At 47.0% G+C, this 15,787-nt stretch overlaps 1 long non-coding RNA gene across 2 annotated transcripts in view; it reads right to left on the minus strand.

Moving 5' to 3' along the window:
- Window positions 1-15,787, minus strand: part of LOC123380528 — a 104,760-nt gene that overhangs the window by 57,856 nt on the left and 31,117 nt on the right. The window contains exon 3 of one of the 2 annotated variants that reach the window (XR_006586426.1): window positions 8,285-9,411. The exons of the other annotated variant lie outside the window; for it this stretch is intronic. This is a non-coding gene — a long non-coding RNA (uncharacterized LOC123380528). Of the gene's footprint in view, window positions 1-8,284; window positions 9,412-15,787 lie in introns of those variants that run through there. 2 annotated transcript variants of the gene reach the window in all.

The following is a 15,787-nucleotide window of genomic DNA, read 5'->3' on the forward strand; positions in this document are numbered from 1 at the left end:
TTATTTATTTTGAGAGAGAGAGAGAGGGCAGGGGAGGGGCAGAATCGCCAGCAGGCTCTGTGCTGTCAGCGTGGAGTCTGACGCGGGACTCCCTCCCACGAACCGTGAGATTGTGACCTGAGCTGAAGTCGGACGCTCGGTCGGTTGAACCACCCTGGCGCCCTTGGTTAATATTTTTGCATTAAAAGTTTCCAGTTCAAACTGTTGTCTGTCCCCTTACCGGACCCTGCCGGACGCTCCAGGGTTTGGCACACAATTGTTCTCATTAAGTATTTGCTTGGAAGAATGGATTGCCCACCTCCATCCACTTGAGACCATTACCATTTCAAGTTCACAGAGACCAGACTTACTGGGCTTCATTTACATCATGGGCAGGAGACAGCAGTCCACGCCAACCCTCTCTGGTCCTCACGCAAGGTTGGCAGGCCCTTTGCTTCTTCTCTGATCCCTAGCATCCCTCTGGTCTTAGTATATACATATATATTTTTAATGTTTGTTTATTTTGAGAAGGAGAGGGAGACAGAGAGAGAGGGAAAGAGAGAGAGAGAGATTGAGAGACAGAGACAGAGCACAAGAGGGGGAGAGGCAGAGAGAGAGAGAGGGAGACACAAAATCTGAAGCAGGATCCAGGCTCCGAGCTGTTAGCACAGAGCCTGACGCGGGGCTCAAACCCATAAACCACAAGATCATGACATGAGCTAAGTCAGATGCTTAACCCACTGAGCCACCCAGGTACCCCTACAACTTTTTTTAAGGTGTATATATATACAGATATATATATATATGTACATGTATATATATATATATATATATATATATATATATGTATTTTTTAATGTTTATTTTATTTTTTTGAGAGAGCATGTGAGCAGGGAGAGAGGTGGGGGAATGGGGACAGAGGATCCAAAGAAGGCTCTGTGCTGACAGCCATGATCCAACATGGGGCTCGAACTCACAAACTATGAGATCATGACCTGAGCCGAAGTCAGATGCTCAACCGGGTCACCCAGGTGATATTTTTAATTGTGGTAAAACTTATGTAACATGGGATTTACCATCTTAATCATTTTTAACTAATAAAGTAGTTTTAAGTATATTTACATATATGTACATTGTGGTGCAACCAATGTCCAAAACGCTTTCACCTCCCCCAGCTGAGACTCTGTCCCTGTGAAAGTCTAACTCCCTGCGCCCCTCCCCACAGACCCTGGAAGCCACTGGTCTACTTTCTGTCTCTATGAATTTGACTCCCCTGGGTACCTCATATAAGTGGATTCATACAGCATTTGCCTTTTTGTGACTGGCTTAGTTCTAGCACAATATTCTCAAGAGTCATCCAGCTTTGGGGCGCCTGGGTGGCGCAGTCGGTTGAGCGTCCGACTTCAGCCAGGTCACGATCTTGCGGTCCGTGAGTTCGAGCCCCGCGTCGGGCTCTGGGCTGATGGCTCAGAGCCTGGAGCCTGTTTCCGATTCTGTGTCTCCCTCTCTCTCTGCCCCTCCTCCGTTCATGCTCTGTCTCTTGTCCCAAAAATAAATAAAAAACGTTGAGAAAGGTCAAACAAGTTCTCCAAGGTTCCGCACCTCAAGGTGGCCCCGCTGGCTTCCAGCACATCCCCGTATCCCACGCCGTGTTCGTACTCTGTGGCTCGGATGCGGAATAATGAGGGGGAAATCTAACGAAGCCGACCCTTCCCAAACCTGCAGGATTTCAGCACACACGCACCGCCGGGGCAAGTTCTCCCCAAAGAAAATATTATACGAACCTAGGTGTGCCCACTACTACTGGGTGGTACGGGGGAAGGAACAGAGGGTAGAGACAGGATGTCTTTATTTTTATCGGAATGCATCCACAGTTCTCGAATGGCCCCACACGGGCAGCTGAGCCACATCTCTGCCCACAGCCATGAAATTGGACAGATTTATTTTCTACTCAGATGTTGGGCTCCAGCTTGTGTCTGTACCGCACCCCACCCCCCATGAGCAGCTCCAGGGCTGGGGCAGAGGCCCGGACTCACTCAAACGAGCAATCCCCAACCCACCCTGACCTCAGCCAGCCCCACGCTTCCTCCTCAGGCCACACCAACCAGACGACGGCAAGAGCCCCCATCCTGCCCCACGTGCATTCGCTTTCTCTATGTGACATCTCGTTCAGGCCATTCTTTTCAACCCGTCATATAGAGAACGGCCCATGGCCAAAAGCTTCTTAGGTCTCACCTGATGGTCCCTGCGTCATCAGGCTCTTACGTCTGAGCACCAGGAAATCGAATTTGAAACCTCGTATCCTGTCACAAGTAAAATGTTAGCTACAGGTGCTAATGCTCAGAGAAAGCAATGCGTCCGGGGCTTGTTTGGTAATCTGTGAACAGGATTTTACAACATCCTTTTAAAGAAAATTTTCTAGCGCTAGAACAGCCGAGGGACGAGTTATTGGAAAAGCAGCAGGTGAGGAGTTCAGAGAGTTCCAGGAACTCACTAAACACACTCAAGGCCACATCCTGACGCATCCCCATCACATGATAACGTTGACGCACCTCTGTCTGTCTCGAGGGGTCTTGGACATAGTGTGGTCAAAGCAAAGACTGTCTCAGAAGGCAATGTTTCGTACAAATTTGGGGAATCAGGTCCAAATAGAAATAAGATGTTTTAAGGGACTTATAACAGGTCTTTGCAAGCATACATCAGCTGTACCAGTGCCTGACAGGTGCCATCCGTGCAAAAGCCAAGATGTGCTGATTAAATCCCCCTCCCCAGTATAATAAAGGAAATTGAGTGACATTGATGGACAAACTTGACTCATCGAAGAGGAGAAACAACCAAATGGGAGGAAATGTAAAAGATCGATTCTCCTCTTCTCCATGTTTGAAGCTGTTTTTGCTTGGAATTGATTTCATCTTCTCCCGACTCTTGGTACCCCCACGGTGGCTGCAGCTGACACTAGAAAGAGCTATGTGCCAACGTCCCTGGAATGCCCATAAATATCGGGGCTCCTGGCAAGTGACAGAACCCAGCATCAACAATGTCCCCAGAATGCCCATAAATATCGGGGCTCCTGGGAAGTGACAGAACCCGACATCAACTAGTCCGAGCCGCAAAGGGACACATCATCCTACCTACGTGAGGAGTCTAGGATAAATTTTCAGCGTAGCTGAATCCAGAGGATAAACAACATTGTCAGGACGCTCTCTCTCCCTCGAAGATCTGCTGTCTCCACTCAGCTCTGTGTTTTGGTCTCGATGACTCTCACTACAATACAACAACGTCCAACTATGGGTAAGGACGCTTCTGACATTCCAGCTGCTAGATTCACAGCCACCACTTCCCATCCAGTTCCAGCAAAAAGCCCAGAGACGTCCTTCGATCAGCCTGATTTTAGTAAAATGTCTCTCAGAGTGAATGATGTGGCTACTATAATTTTATTTCTCGGCCTGTATGTACTCAACACAATACCTGGGGTGGGGGAGGGGGGGTGTGATTGCCACGCCTACAGGACACGTGGGTGAGCAATGTCTCTGCCTCAGTGTCCTTGAACTTGTTCTGTGCTTCCAACCAAGGATGTGATGATTAAATGTATGTGTTAACGTGGGCTGGGCCAAGATGCCCAGACATTTAGCCAACCATTATCCTGGACGTTTCTATAAGGGTGTTTTTTGGATGAGATTAGCATTTAAATCGGTGGGCTTGGGGTAAGGCAGATTGCCCTCCATAATGTGGGTGGGCCTCCCCCAGTCAGTTGAAGGCATAAATGGAACAAGGCTTACCTCTCCCAGCAAGAAAGGGATTCTGCCTGCAAACAGCCCATGGACTTGACATGCTGAGCTGCAACTTTTCCCTAAGTTCTAGGGAATCCAAACTTGTGTGATCCAATTCATTAAAATATATGAATAAATAAATCTCTTTCTCTCTCCACACACACACCCACACCCACACACCCTGTTGGTTCTGTGTCTCGGGAGGACGCTGACTGATACAAGGGGGATGTTGAGAAGAGGGACAAAGAGGCACCTTTGGGAAGCACATTTGCTAAATCCTTTCTCAGAAGAGGAGAGGAAATAAGAGGATGTTTCCCCCAAACTCTCTCTGGAGCTCTGGTTAGCACCTCTCATATTTAAGACACTGACAACAAACAGCTTTCTTCTCCTCTCTTATAGCTATGTCACCGTCACGAGGTGAATGAGCCCGTGGACCACACGAGCGAATCCAGCAGGTCACCGCGGGCTACCACACTAAACCACGTTGACCATTGTCTTTTTTTCTTTTTAATATCTATTCATTTTTGAGAGAGAGAGAGAGACAGAGCACAAGCAGGGAGGGGCAGAGAGAGAGAGGGAGACCCAGGATCCGAAGCAGGCTCCGGGCTCTAAGCTGTCCTCACAGAGTCCAAGTTGGGGCTCAAACCCATGAACTGTGAGATCATGACCTGAGCTGAAGTCGGATGCTTAACCGGCTGAGCCACCCAGGTGCCCCTGAAACCATTGTCTTATCCAGTGTTTTACCAGGAAAAAAAAAAAAAAACTTGATAAAAAATGCCTCTCCTTTTTGCCCTCTCCTTACACCCTATTCCTCTATTTGTATTGCCAGGGAAAAGGGTTGCTGACCCCGAGTGAGGTCCCTAAAGAGGGGACATCCGTTTATTTAGCATATGCACAGACACAACACTAAGAAAGGAAAGATCCCTACTCTGCTCTCCCGCAGAGTCACCACCAAAACCAAACCCAAGCTAACCTGCGTCCCCTCTGATGAATGAAATAGCCAAGAATCTTCTAACGTCCAGGAGGTTCTAGGCTATAAGGAAAACACAGCAGGAAATGCCAACAAGGCCCAGTGTTTCCTGTCTCCGTCAGTTGTGACTGACCCTGCAGCCGCCCACAGTGGGCAGACACTGATACCAACAACCCTCAACGCAGCGTCGATTTCCATCCTAGCCTGCCATGACTCAGTTTCCCCATCCATGAGACAAAAACGTGAAGACAAAACTTCCCTCCCATTTCTTGCGAGGACCAGCACAAGCACCGACAAAACACTCCATATACAAAAAGGATCTTCAATCACATATCAGACTGACGGACAAAAGTGATCTCCAAGAGAATTAGCAGCACGACTAAAATTAAGCTTCTTTCTGCTTGCAGCCGCTCTCTTCAAAATAAGGAGCCTGGTGTTTCACAAAGGCTGTCTGTGGCCCCCTTCTATTATTACAGCTGAACGCCTTTAGATGTCGTTCTGCACCACTAAAAATAAAACTCACGTGGGACCTAGAAGAACCATTGCCAAATAATTAGAACCAAACTCAGGGTTTTTTGTATTTTTTTTAAGAGGGCCTATAAAACCATCTATAAATAGAAAGACTTTCCTGTTATTTGTAATTACTGTATTTTAACGAAAACCACACTCCATTTGGCTGGGATTAGGAGGCTGCCTCCCAGGGCCTGCCGCCCCAAAGCCACGGATTAACACAGGGCCCACCCTTCCATAGGGAAGCCTGGCTCCAGCCAAAGGAATCCCAGGGTGGGGATGTCACTGTACCTGACATATGTTTGTGGGTTCTCATTCCACATCAGTGATTCTAAAGCTGCCTACAGCACGTGCATATTTCTAGAAGTCAAATGAGGGCTTAATTCACTCATCGTTACAGTAAATATGATCCCCAGATCGCCTACTCCATGAGCTGGAGGAGGGAACATCCCTGGTGGCCTCTGGATGGATTCTGTAGCTCGTCCGTTTGCAGTCAGGCTGGTCTGAGAAGGGCTGAGCCAGATCAGCCCCTGAAAGCCTGGGCCTCCTGCTCTGCGCTGCCTCCGAGGAAGAGGGCTCACTCCTGCTTGTGCTGGCCCAGTGAGGACAGGGCTCCCACAATGTCCCTGTCAGGCCCGAGGACATCCATTCTGCTTCTTGCTGCGAAAACTAGCCTCCCTTGTCCCGGCCCCAAACAGTTCTGTCACCTGTTGGGAAGGTATGCCCAGAGCTTTGCCAAGCCAAACTGACTGCCCCGGGGGACGTGCAGGCTCAGTGTCCCCCGTTTCCTGTCTGCTACCCTGAGAGACCAGGTAACACTCATCGGGCAGCAGAAAGTCATTGCTCTGCTAGTTCCCAGCTCTGTGAGCTCGAGAATGTTCTTCAACCCCTCTCTGCCTCAAGGTCGTCATCTAGAAAATGGGAATGGAAATTGCACCAACTCATTGGGTGGTTGTGAGGACGGAGCGAGTTAACTCAGGTAAGGAGCCTAGAATAGCTCCTGGCACACAGTCAGCCCTGTGTAGGTCCTTAGCTGTGGCGATCATTAAGTATATAAATTAAAACAATGGTGGGTATTGCAAGCCCACTGGACTGGATTGCACACAGACATTATGAATCTGTTCTCCTCAATTATGTCCTGTCTGAGAGAAGGATCCATAAACTGTGTAGGCGCACATGTGTGTGTTCCTGTCGGTGCAGAATAAAGGAAAGAACTCGCGAGTGTTGTGATTCGCCTTATCGGTTTCCGGGTGGTGATTTTACATGTCTTGTCTCTATCTCGCAAGAAGCAGGTAACAGAGCCATTCTTTCGTCCGTGTAACATAAAACAAGAAGTCCAAGAAGAACTCAAGAGCAGCCAGGCGTGTTCCTCCTGTCCTCCTGCACTGGGCCACCCTCTGGATGACGAGGACTCACCACAGTTCTCTCCTGATGGAGGGACCCCACTGTCACATCGGGATGGCTGTCGGCCACCAGCACCTTAGCTCAAAATGATGATTTTGACCAGAGGAACTCTAAAGCCCCATATTGGCATCTGTATTTTATAGTGCAGAAGAAATGCTGGTCAAAGGAGGAAGAGAACAAGGAGAAGAAGAAAGGGAAGAAAAAGACAAGGAGGAGAGGAAGAGAAGGAGGGGAGAGGAGAAGAAGAAGAAAGAAACAGAAACAACAGTCCGCTAGTCTACGACATTTATGTCAAAGGAACAAATAAGCAGAACTGTGAGAAAACAGGACCCGGTTATTTAGCAGCGAGTAGAATTTCTTAAGCATCATGGGAATCTTAAGCAAATTCCTTAAAGTTTTGTTTGTCGTCTGCTTAGATGAGAAGCAAAGCATTTTACGGTCCCATTCGCAGTGCTGACCAATAATTTTATAAAATGCAGAGTTCTACTCAGAATCAGTCAGGGCTCACTCTTCGGTGAAGCAGCTACATACAAGGGTCTGCTCTGATCCCTGTCACCTTGCTGTCCTTCCCCCAGGATGATCTGTTGCAGGTACGTGTCCCCTCTCTGGAAAGCCCAGGACCAGCACAGTGCCTGGACCCGTCCCCTGAACACAAGCAGGTGCCGCCACTCAGAGCGTGTGGCCTGAACTGGCTCCGCGAGCCTCCCCATCTCCACTGCGACAAGGTCAGGACCTTTCTCTGCGTTCCTTATGGTTCAGTCATCTGGACTGATGGGGGAAAACATGCCAAATAGTCCCAGAAACACAGGGAGTTCTAGTTCACTTTTAGCTCCTTTGAGGGTTGCCACCCTCTGGCCTGCTGGTCCGTGGTCCTTGCCTGCCTGGGACGGGCAGCCCCAGTCAGGAGCCCAGGAGCCACACTCAAGTTCATCTTCATCTGACACAGAAGTCAGTGATAAGAGATAAAAATATTCAATAAAATAGATGAATTTACTTCCCATTTTTGAGAATCCAAAGGCACTTGTTAGAACAAACTTAAAGGTAAATTAAGCCAAGGATACGATTCAATACAAAAGTCAGCAAACAACTCCCGTGGGCCCAATCCAGCCCATCGTCTGTTTTAATATGACCAGAGAGCTGAGAATAGCTTACATTTTTAAATGGTTTTAAAAAGTCAAATGTTGGGGTGCCTGGGTGGCTCAGTCGGTTGAGCGTCCGACTTCAGCTCAGGTCATGATCTCACAGCTTGTGAGTTTGAGCCCCGCGTTGGGCTCTGTGCTGACAGCTCAGAGCCTGGAGCCTGCTTCCGATCCTGTGTCTCCCTCTCTCTCTGTCCCTAACCCACTTGCATTCTGTGTCTGTCTCTCTCAAAAATAAACATTAAAAAAAATTTTTTTAAGTCCCGTGTTGTTTCATATTTTGTGACAAGTAAAATTACATGAAATTGAAATTTCAGTACCCATAAATAAAGCTTTATTGGAACACAGCCACACTATTTATTTAATTGTCTTTCTTTCTTTTTTTAAGTTTGTTTATTTATTTAATTTGAGATAGAGGGAGAGAGAGTGTGCAGGCATGCGTGTGGGCGTGCAATCAGGGGAGGGGCAGAGACAGAGGGAGAGAGAATCCCAAGCAGGCTCCACACTGTCAGTGCAGAGCCCGATGCAGAGCTCGATCCCACGAACCGTGAGATCATGACCTAAGCTGAAATCAAGAGTCAGATAGATGCTTAACCGACAGAGCCACCCAGGTGCCCATATGGCTGCTTTTCTTTAAACGTTTTGCTCAGCTCTACTGAGGCATAATTGACAAAATTGCAAGATATTTAAAGTACACAACGTGATAATTTGATATCCACGCCCATCGTGAAGGGTTCCCCCGCAGAGTGAATTAACACACACGCTACGACAGCAAGGCTGAGGCTGAGCCCTGATAGAGACCATCTAATGCCAAGCCCTGTACAGAAAAGTCTGCTGCCTCCGATTTCATTGTTTTTTACCTTGGTTCTTAACGTCCCTCTATCCATTTTTGCCAACTGATAAAATTTCACAGGCTAAAGAACCGAAGGGTACCCTCCAGAGAAGAGTTTGAGAGTAAGAACACCACAGGGCACTAGTTTCAAAAAACAAAGACATTCCGGCAAACTTACGGTCCTCACTCATCTGATTTCTAAGGAAGACTGATTTCCGGTGGAAACCAGAAGGGGAAATGTTAAACTATAAATTTTTTTGAGGAAACAAAAGATGGCAGCAAAGGACCTTCTTTCCTATGTCTTCATCCGTGTGGCCAGTGTTTCGGGTTTTTAAACTCTTCCATCTTCCGCATAGACTCATGAAACCTCAGGAAGAAATATGATCAGATGTAAACTTTCTTTAAGAACCATAAAAATGTTCCTTGGATCTGTTACATTTTTTTCAGGCCCAGTGCTTAGCAGATTGTTTTTATTTACCTCTGCAATTTTATTTATAGACATTGCTCATCTAAAAACAAATCTTTGGCTTTTCCATTTTCAAAACATCCCCTAGAGGAAACACGTGCAATGAAAACGAGCTGTTTATCTTCTGCTCATTTATACACAAGTATGTAACGTGCACGCGTTTTTACCCAGCGCTCTCCGCGGCGTGCTGTTGTTATCGCCGTAAACTTTCAGGGGTCTGGACCAAGGGAACGGGGACGTGCTTGTCATCATCCTCCTAGAGTCAGTATGCATTTTGGATTATCTAGCAATTGAGGCTGTAAGAGGCTGGCCATTCCCACGGGACCCGAAGGTAGGCGCTCCTACAAGACACAGAAGGGAAAGAGTAATTACCAAATCTAGCCTCACGCGTTCAGTCACCACCACCAAAGTCAGAGTAATCACTTCCCTGGTGGTAATATGGTGATAGCTCCTCTTGTAGACAAGAATCTTAGGTAGCCCTGGAAAGATTCTATCAAATGCAATTGTGTTTGATTATGCTTTAAGGCTTTGACATGATATAGGGCCAACAGCGGACAGTTCTCTCACAAACACCTGCAAGATCGATGTGTGATCCAAAAGCGATTCATCCTCCTCCTAATGGTCCTTGGAGATGAAACTCAGAAGCAAGCAAGACCCCCTCGGTTCACTCTGGAATCCCTCTCTTTCCCTGGGCCACCTGGTCTGTTGGGGCACTGACGCTCTAACTCCTCCCCTCCCCTCCTCTCTGCCTCCATGGTTTCTGCTTGTTTACAGAACCCTACCCTGAAATCCCTCTCGAGCGTGCCACTGGAAGGAGTAGCCTTCGATTAGATACAAAGTTCAATTAAGCGAACCCTCTCACTGCATAAAGGAGGCCTCGTTGTGTGCCCAGAGTTGATGAGTGCCAATTTATGACTTTGTGTCATTCACATGAGAGAACTAATTTAAGCTGAAGTGTTAATGGAAGAGAATGAGTTCCCCATCCCCCCTCCTTCTCTGGGAACATTTCCCACGTAACAAGGGCCTCGGCATCCATCATGGTCAGCAGCCCAGCAAGGACAGAGGGGACAGAGCCCCACAGCTCAGTGTGTGGGGCGGGTGGGGGGTGGACTGAAGGAGGACGAGCAGAAGAGGCCGCTGAGCCCAGAAGAGCCAGATGGTCTAGAAGAGACGCCCTCCTATGAGAAAGAGGGAACCACAGACAAGGAAGCACTCACACAACCATGCTGAGCCCCATTGCCAAGGGACAGGGGCAGCGCAGGCACGGTGGACAGCCTGGAGGCAGGGTACAGGCATGGCAGCGAGGAGTGCAGGAGCACAGGGCACCCCGGGGAGGGGACAACAGGTGCCCAGGGTCGGGGACTGCTTCCATCTGGAAGGCACGGCCATGATGCCCAAGCCCCCAGCGAGAAAAGCTGGAAGAGCTAAGTGGGCTGAGGTCGACGTCCGAGCCGGACAAAACTCACACCACAAAACTGCGTTGGGAAACAGACAGAACAGTCTAGACTCCCACCTGGAGCAGTGTTGTTTGTGAGGAATCAGAACAGAAGGAGGAGGAGGAAGCTTATAATTTCAAGTCTCCCTGGGATTCCCATTCAAGCCGGGGACACAGGATGCTGAGGGCACAGGCATTCGGGTGCAGTTATTCCAGGATCACAGTTGGCAAGTGAGGTGGGAGCCGTTGGTCTGCTTCCTGCTCCTGGCAGATCATGTCCAGGGACCAGAAAGCTGGCGAGGCCAGGAGCACGGGGCTCTCTCTGGGCATCCCATTTTATTTTATTTTATTTTATTTTATTTTATTTTATTTATTTTATTTTTTCACATTTGTTTATTTATTTCGAGAGAGAGAGAGACAGAGAGTGTGAGCAGAGGAGTGACAGACAGGCTCTGAGCTGTCAGCACCCAGCCCGACACAGGGCTCGAACCCACGAACCTCCATATCATGCCCTGAGCTGGAGTCAGACGCTTAACCGCTTAACCGACAGAGCCACCCAGGCGCCCCTGGGCATCACGTTTTAAACACAATAAAAAAACAATTCACAGGAGAGTATTGTATCAAGGGGTCAGACAGATGAGACTCAGCTCTCATCACGCTTGCCCCAAATTCCTAGAAATGATTTAAAAAGCCCACATACATTTTATTTTTTTTTTAACGTTTTGTTTATTTTTGAGACAGGGAGAGACAGAGCATGAACAGGGGAGGGTCAGAGAGAGGGAGACACAGAATCTGAAACAGGCTCCAGGCTCTGAGCTGTCAGCACAGAGCCCGACGTAGGGCTCGAACTCACGGACCGCGAGATCGTGACCTGAGCCGAAGTCGGACGCTTAACCGACCGAGCCACCCAGGCGCCCCCCCACATACATTTTAAAACACAACACGCCCATTAGGCTTGTGACATGAAAAAGGAACACAGCTTCACCGATGAAGACACTGAGACTTTTAGGCTCTTACATCAGCTCACTTAAATACACTAAGAAAAACATAGTAACTTGAGACACTGTACTTTATCATAATGAAACCTAAAATATGTAACATTGTTTAGCAGGTGGATGGCAAGAAAATTGATATTTAAGAGTGGAGGAATATATCGATATTATCTTGCGGCACTGTATGTGGTAAGCCCTTGCCTTTTATCGCTTGGAAGGAGGGTCACGTGACAATGTGTCTCACAGTTGTGGAGAAGATGAACAGAGAGGTCAGGGGAGCGTCCTGGCTGTAGCTTCTTTGGGAAGGCAATTTTGACAAGGGGATGAGTTCACACATCTGAACGGACTCCAGGGGCCCCCAACCTTGCATCGCATGAAAAGAACCACATCGCTGCTTAGGCGAGGCTGACCCAGCTTCCATCAGACTGCTCAGCAACAAGAAATAAAATGTCCTGGTGTTAAAACACGGGGACTATTTGTTACAGCTGCTAGCATGCATCACCCTCAGGCAATTTTCTAGTACTAGTCACAAGCGGTTAGAAAGTATATGGGGAAAAAGATCCCAGTCACAATAAAAAGAGAAAAGAAATAACCTAGGGATGCATCTAACAAGAAATATGCAAGCATTATATAAATACCTGTAAAAGTCACAGAATATTTAAAGAAAAGAGCAGTAAAATATTTTTGCAGAATATTTTAAAAACTGAATAGATAGCTATGACACCAGAATAGACACAGAAATAATGTGAATTCTCCCCCAAACTGGTCTACAAATTCAATGCAATCTTGATCAAAATTGCAGCTGCGTTTTATTAGAACCTGATATGCTGATTCTCGTATTCACTTATCAGAGTAAATGAATGTGTCACAACAACTAATTAATAACTATAATAAGCTAATGAAGTTCTAACTTAAAATGTATAATTAGGGAAACTAGTCAGGCCAGGTAGCAAACATTCTGCCTTATTATAGAAATTAAAATAATGTGTTTGTGAAAGAATGAAAAATATATCAATAAAACGGAACAGAACATCTGGAAATATCACTCATGTGACATTTCAAATCAGTGCAGAAAAAAATGCTCTCTTTGATACGGTACTAAAATCATTGGCCGGATGATTTTTTTTTAGAAGAAAAATCAAATTAAATACAGATACCATGACCAAAACAGAAATTCTAAGCGAAGTAATGAGAAGAAAATATCAGAACAATTTTATAATCTGATGGTGGGGAAGGGTTTTCTGAGCTGGCCATGAAACTCAGAAGTTATAAAGGAAACACTGACAGGTTGACTACGTGAAAACTTAAAACACACACGTGATCCAAAAACCAAACAAGACGGAAATTGGAAAAACAAGAGACCATGTTTGCAATATGTGCGACAGGCTAGAGATTAGTATCTGGGATGCACGTTGGAAATCACTCACCACTCAAGAAGATAAAAAATGACCCCAGGGGTGCCTGGGTGGCGCAGTCGGTTAAGCGTCCGACTTCAGCCAGGTCACGATCTCGCGGTCCGGGAGTTCGAGCCCCGCGTCGGGCTCTGGGCTGATGGCTCAGAGCCTGGAGCCTGTTTCCGATTCTGTGTCTCCCTCTCTCTCTGCCCCTCCCCCGTTCATGCTCTGTCTCTCTCTGTCCCAAAAATAAAATAAACGTTGAAAAAAAAATTTTTTAAAAAAATAAATAAATAAAAAATAAAAAAAAAAAAAATGACCCCAGAGGAAAAGGGGTAAAATTATGAACCAGTGAAAAAGAAGCTCAGGCCGTGTGTTCTGACATGGAAATATTCTGAAGGTACAGTGATAGCTGAAACAGTCATCAAGGGCTGCAGAATGCTAAGTGCGGGGGGCGCCTGGGGGGCTGACTTGGTTGAGCGTCCGACTTCATTTCAGGTCATGACCTCGTGGTTCATGGGTTCAAGCCCTGCGTCAGGCTCTGTGCTGACAGCTGGGAGCCTGGAGCCTCCTTCAGATTCCGTGTCTCCCTCTCTCTCTGCCCTTACCCCGCTCATGCTCTGTCTCTCTCTCAAAAAATAAATAAACGTTCGGGGCGCCTGGGTGGCGCAGTCGGTTAAGCGTCCGACTTCAGCCAGGTCACGATCTCGCGGTCCGGGAGTTCGAGCCCCGCGTCAGGCTCTGGGCTGATGGCTCAGAGCCTGGAGCCTGTTTCCGATTCTGTGTCTCCCTCTCTCTCTGACCCTCCCCCATTCATGCTCTGTCTCTCTCTGTCCCAAAAATAAATAAACGTTAAAAAAAATTTTAGAAAAAAAAAATAAATAAACAAACGTTAAAAAAAATGAAAAAGAAAATAATGGTGAGTGCAGTATAACTTTGCATTCTATGTGTGTGTGTGTGTGTGTGTGCGTGCGCATGTACGTGTGGTGCACGTGCTTAGGTCTGTGAAGGCACAGAAAGGATCTAGAAGGACACAGATAGGATTAGTAGTAGTGACTCCTTCTAGGAAGAACACTCTCGAATGTTACCAGAAACAGACAATGTCTGTGCTTTATTCTGAAGCCTCTATATTATTTTTTTAATGACATGGACGACTGTTACATATATATAAATATATTTTTAATAAATTTTTTTCATGTTTATTTATTTTTGAGAGACAGAGTGTGAGCAAGAGAGGGGCGGAAAGAGAGGGAGACACAGAATCAGAGGGCTCCAGGCTCCGAGCTGGCAGCCCCAGAGCCCGACACGGGGCTTGAGTCCACAAACCGTGAGATCGTGACCTGAGCCAAAGTCAGACACTTAAGCGACAGAGCCACCCAGGCGCCCCAAAACTTTGTCGTTTAGAATAGTTTCAGGTTTGCAGCAAAATGAATGACAAGTACTCCCCCTCCCCCATACATGCACAGCCTCCCCCACTATCAACCTCCCCCCACCAGAGTGGAACATTTGTAACAGCTGATGAACCTGCATGGACACACCGTCATCACCCAAATTACTCGGTTTATGTCAGGGTTCACTCTTGGTTTTGTGCACTCTATGGGTTTGGACAAATGTCAATGACACATATCCATTGCTAGGACATCACGTAGAGTATCTTCACTGCCCTAAAATCCTCTGCTCCACTGATTCATCCCTCCCTCTCTCCTCTTGTGACCACTGATCTTTTGACTGTCTCCACAGTTCTGCCTTTTCCACAGTGTCAACAAGGCTGGAATCATACAGTATGGCGCATAAATGCGTGTTTTAAAGTTTTCAAAAACACAGACGTTGCCTGGAGTTGTGTCTGAGCGTAGAAGTACCGTGGAAAGCTGGTGAGGCTGGAGAAGGTCAGATGAACCCCAGGAAACACAGGATGGAACCTGAGCTAGTGAGGCCCAGAGCAAGAAGGAAGAGATGTGTCCGTGCCAGAAAGAAGTTACAGCACAGTCAGACTAGGCCAAACATAACGCTACATTATACGCATAAAATAGAAACAATATGCACAAAGATTTTGAAGTGTAGAGTTAACTGGGGAGGAAATGGAATCACTACTAAGTCAAGCTTCATAAAATCCCTGAATGCAAGGAAAACGTGCTATAAAATGATAAAAGATTTGATTAAAAAGGTAGACACAGAAAATAAACACAGGATATCCAGTAAATGGAAACTTTGGCATTCCTGCAAAAAGAACGCAGAATAAAAGCAGGTGAAATGTGCTTGACCAACACCAACACCAAGGTCCATCCCTAGTATGCTCTTAAACTTGACTGGTAAAATTCACTGTCCTTAGAGAGACCTCTAAAAGTGACCACATACTGCACCTGAAGTCAACCTCCAGATTGTAAACCCAAGCGTAAAAATCTATTAATTTTTTTAAACGTAATTAGCCACCAAGGACTGTCTTGGGATGTTTTGATGATGTGAAACAAAATGTTGCCAGATCATCTGTAACAAGATAGAGAGAGTGCATCTCTGAAATGCGGCAGCCCTGCTCCCCCCCAGGGACAGGACTGTCAGGACTAGATTTCCTGGAAGGAGAAAAGTGACAGGGGCTTCTGTGGTGCGACTGTGTACTTCTGGAAGACGGAAGAGTACTAACGGCACACAGTGAGGATGAAGAAAATGGAAGAGCTCCTGGGGGCCACCGCGTGCCTGCAGGTCCGGCCGGGATACAGCTGGCACACTGCGGGACAACTACAGAGGGAGTTGACAGGAAATTACCATGGGGCAGGGAATTAATAGGGGCACTGGTTACACGTGATGCAGGACAGAACCCAGAAAACAGCAGCAACAGACAGCAACAGCCATCCCTGGCCAGACAGCCAGTCGGAAGCCGTGCGTGGGTGAGCCCGTGGGA

Source organism: Felis catus, chromosome A1, assembly GCF_018350175.1.
Source record: "Felis catus isolate Fca126 chromosome A1, F.catus_Fca126_mat1.0, whole genome shotgun sequence".
Taxonomy (NCBI): domain Eukaryota; kingdom Metazoa; phylum Chordata; class Mammalia; order Carnivora; family Felidae; genus Felis; species Felis catus.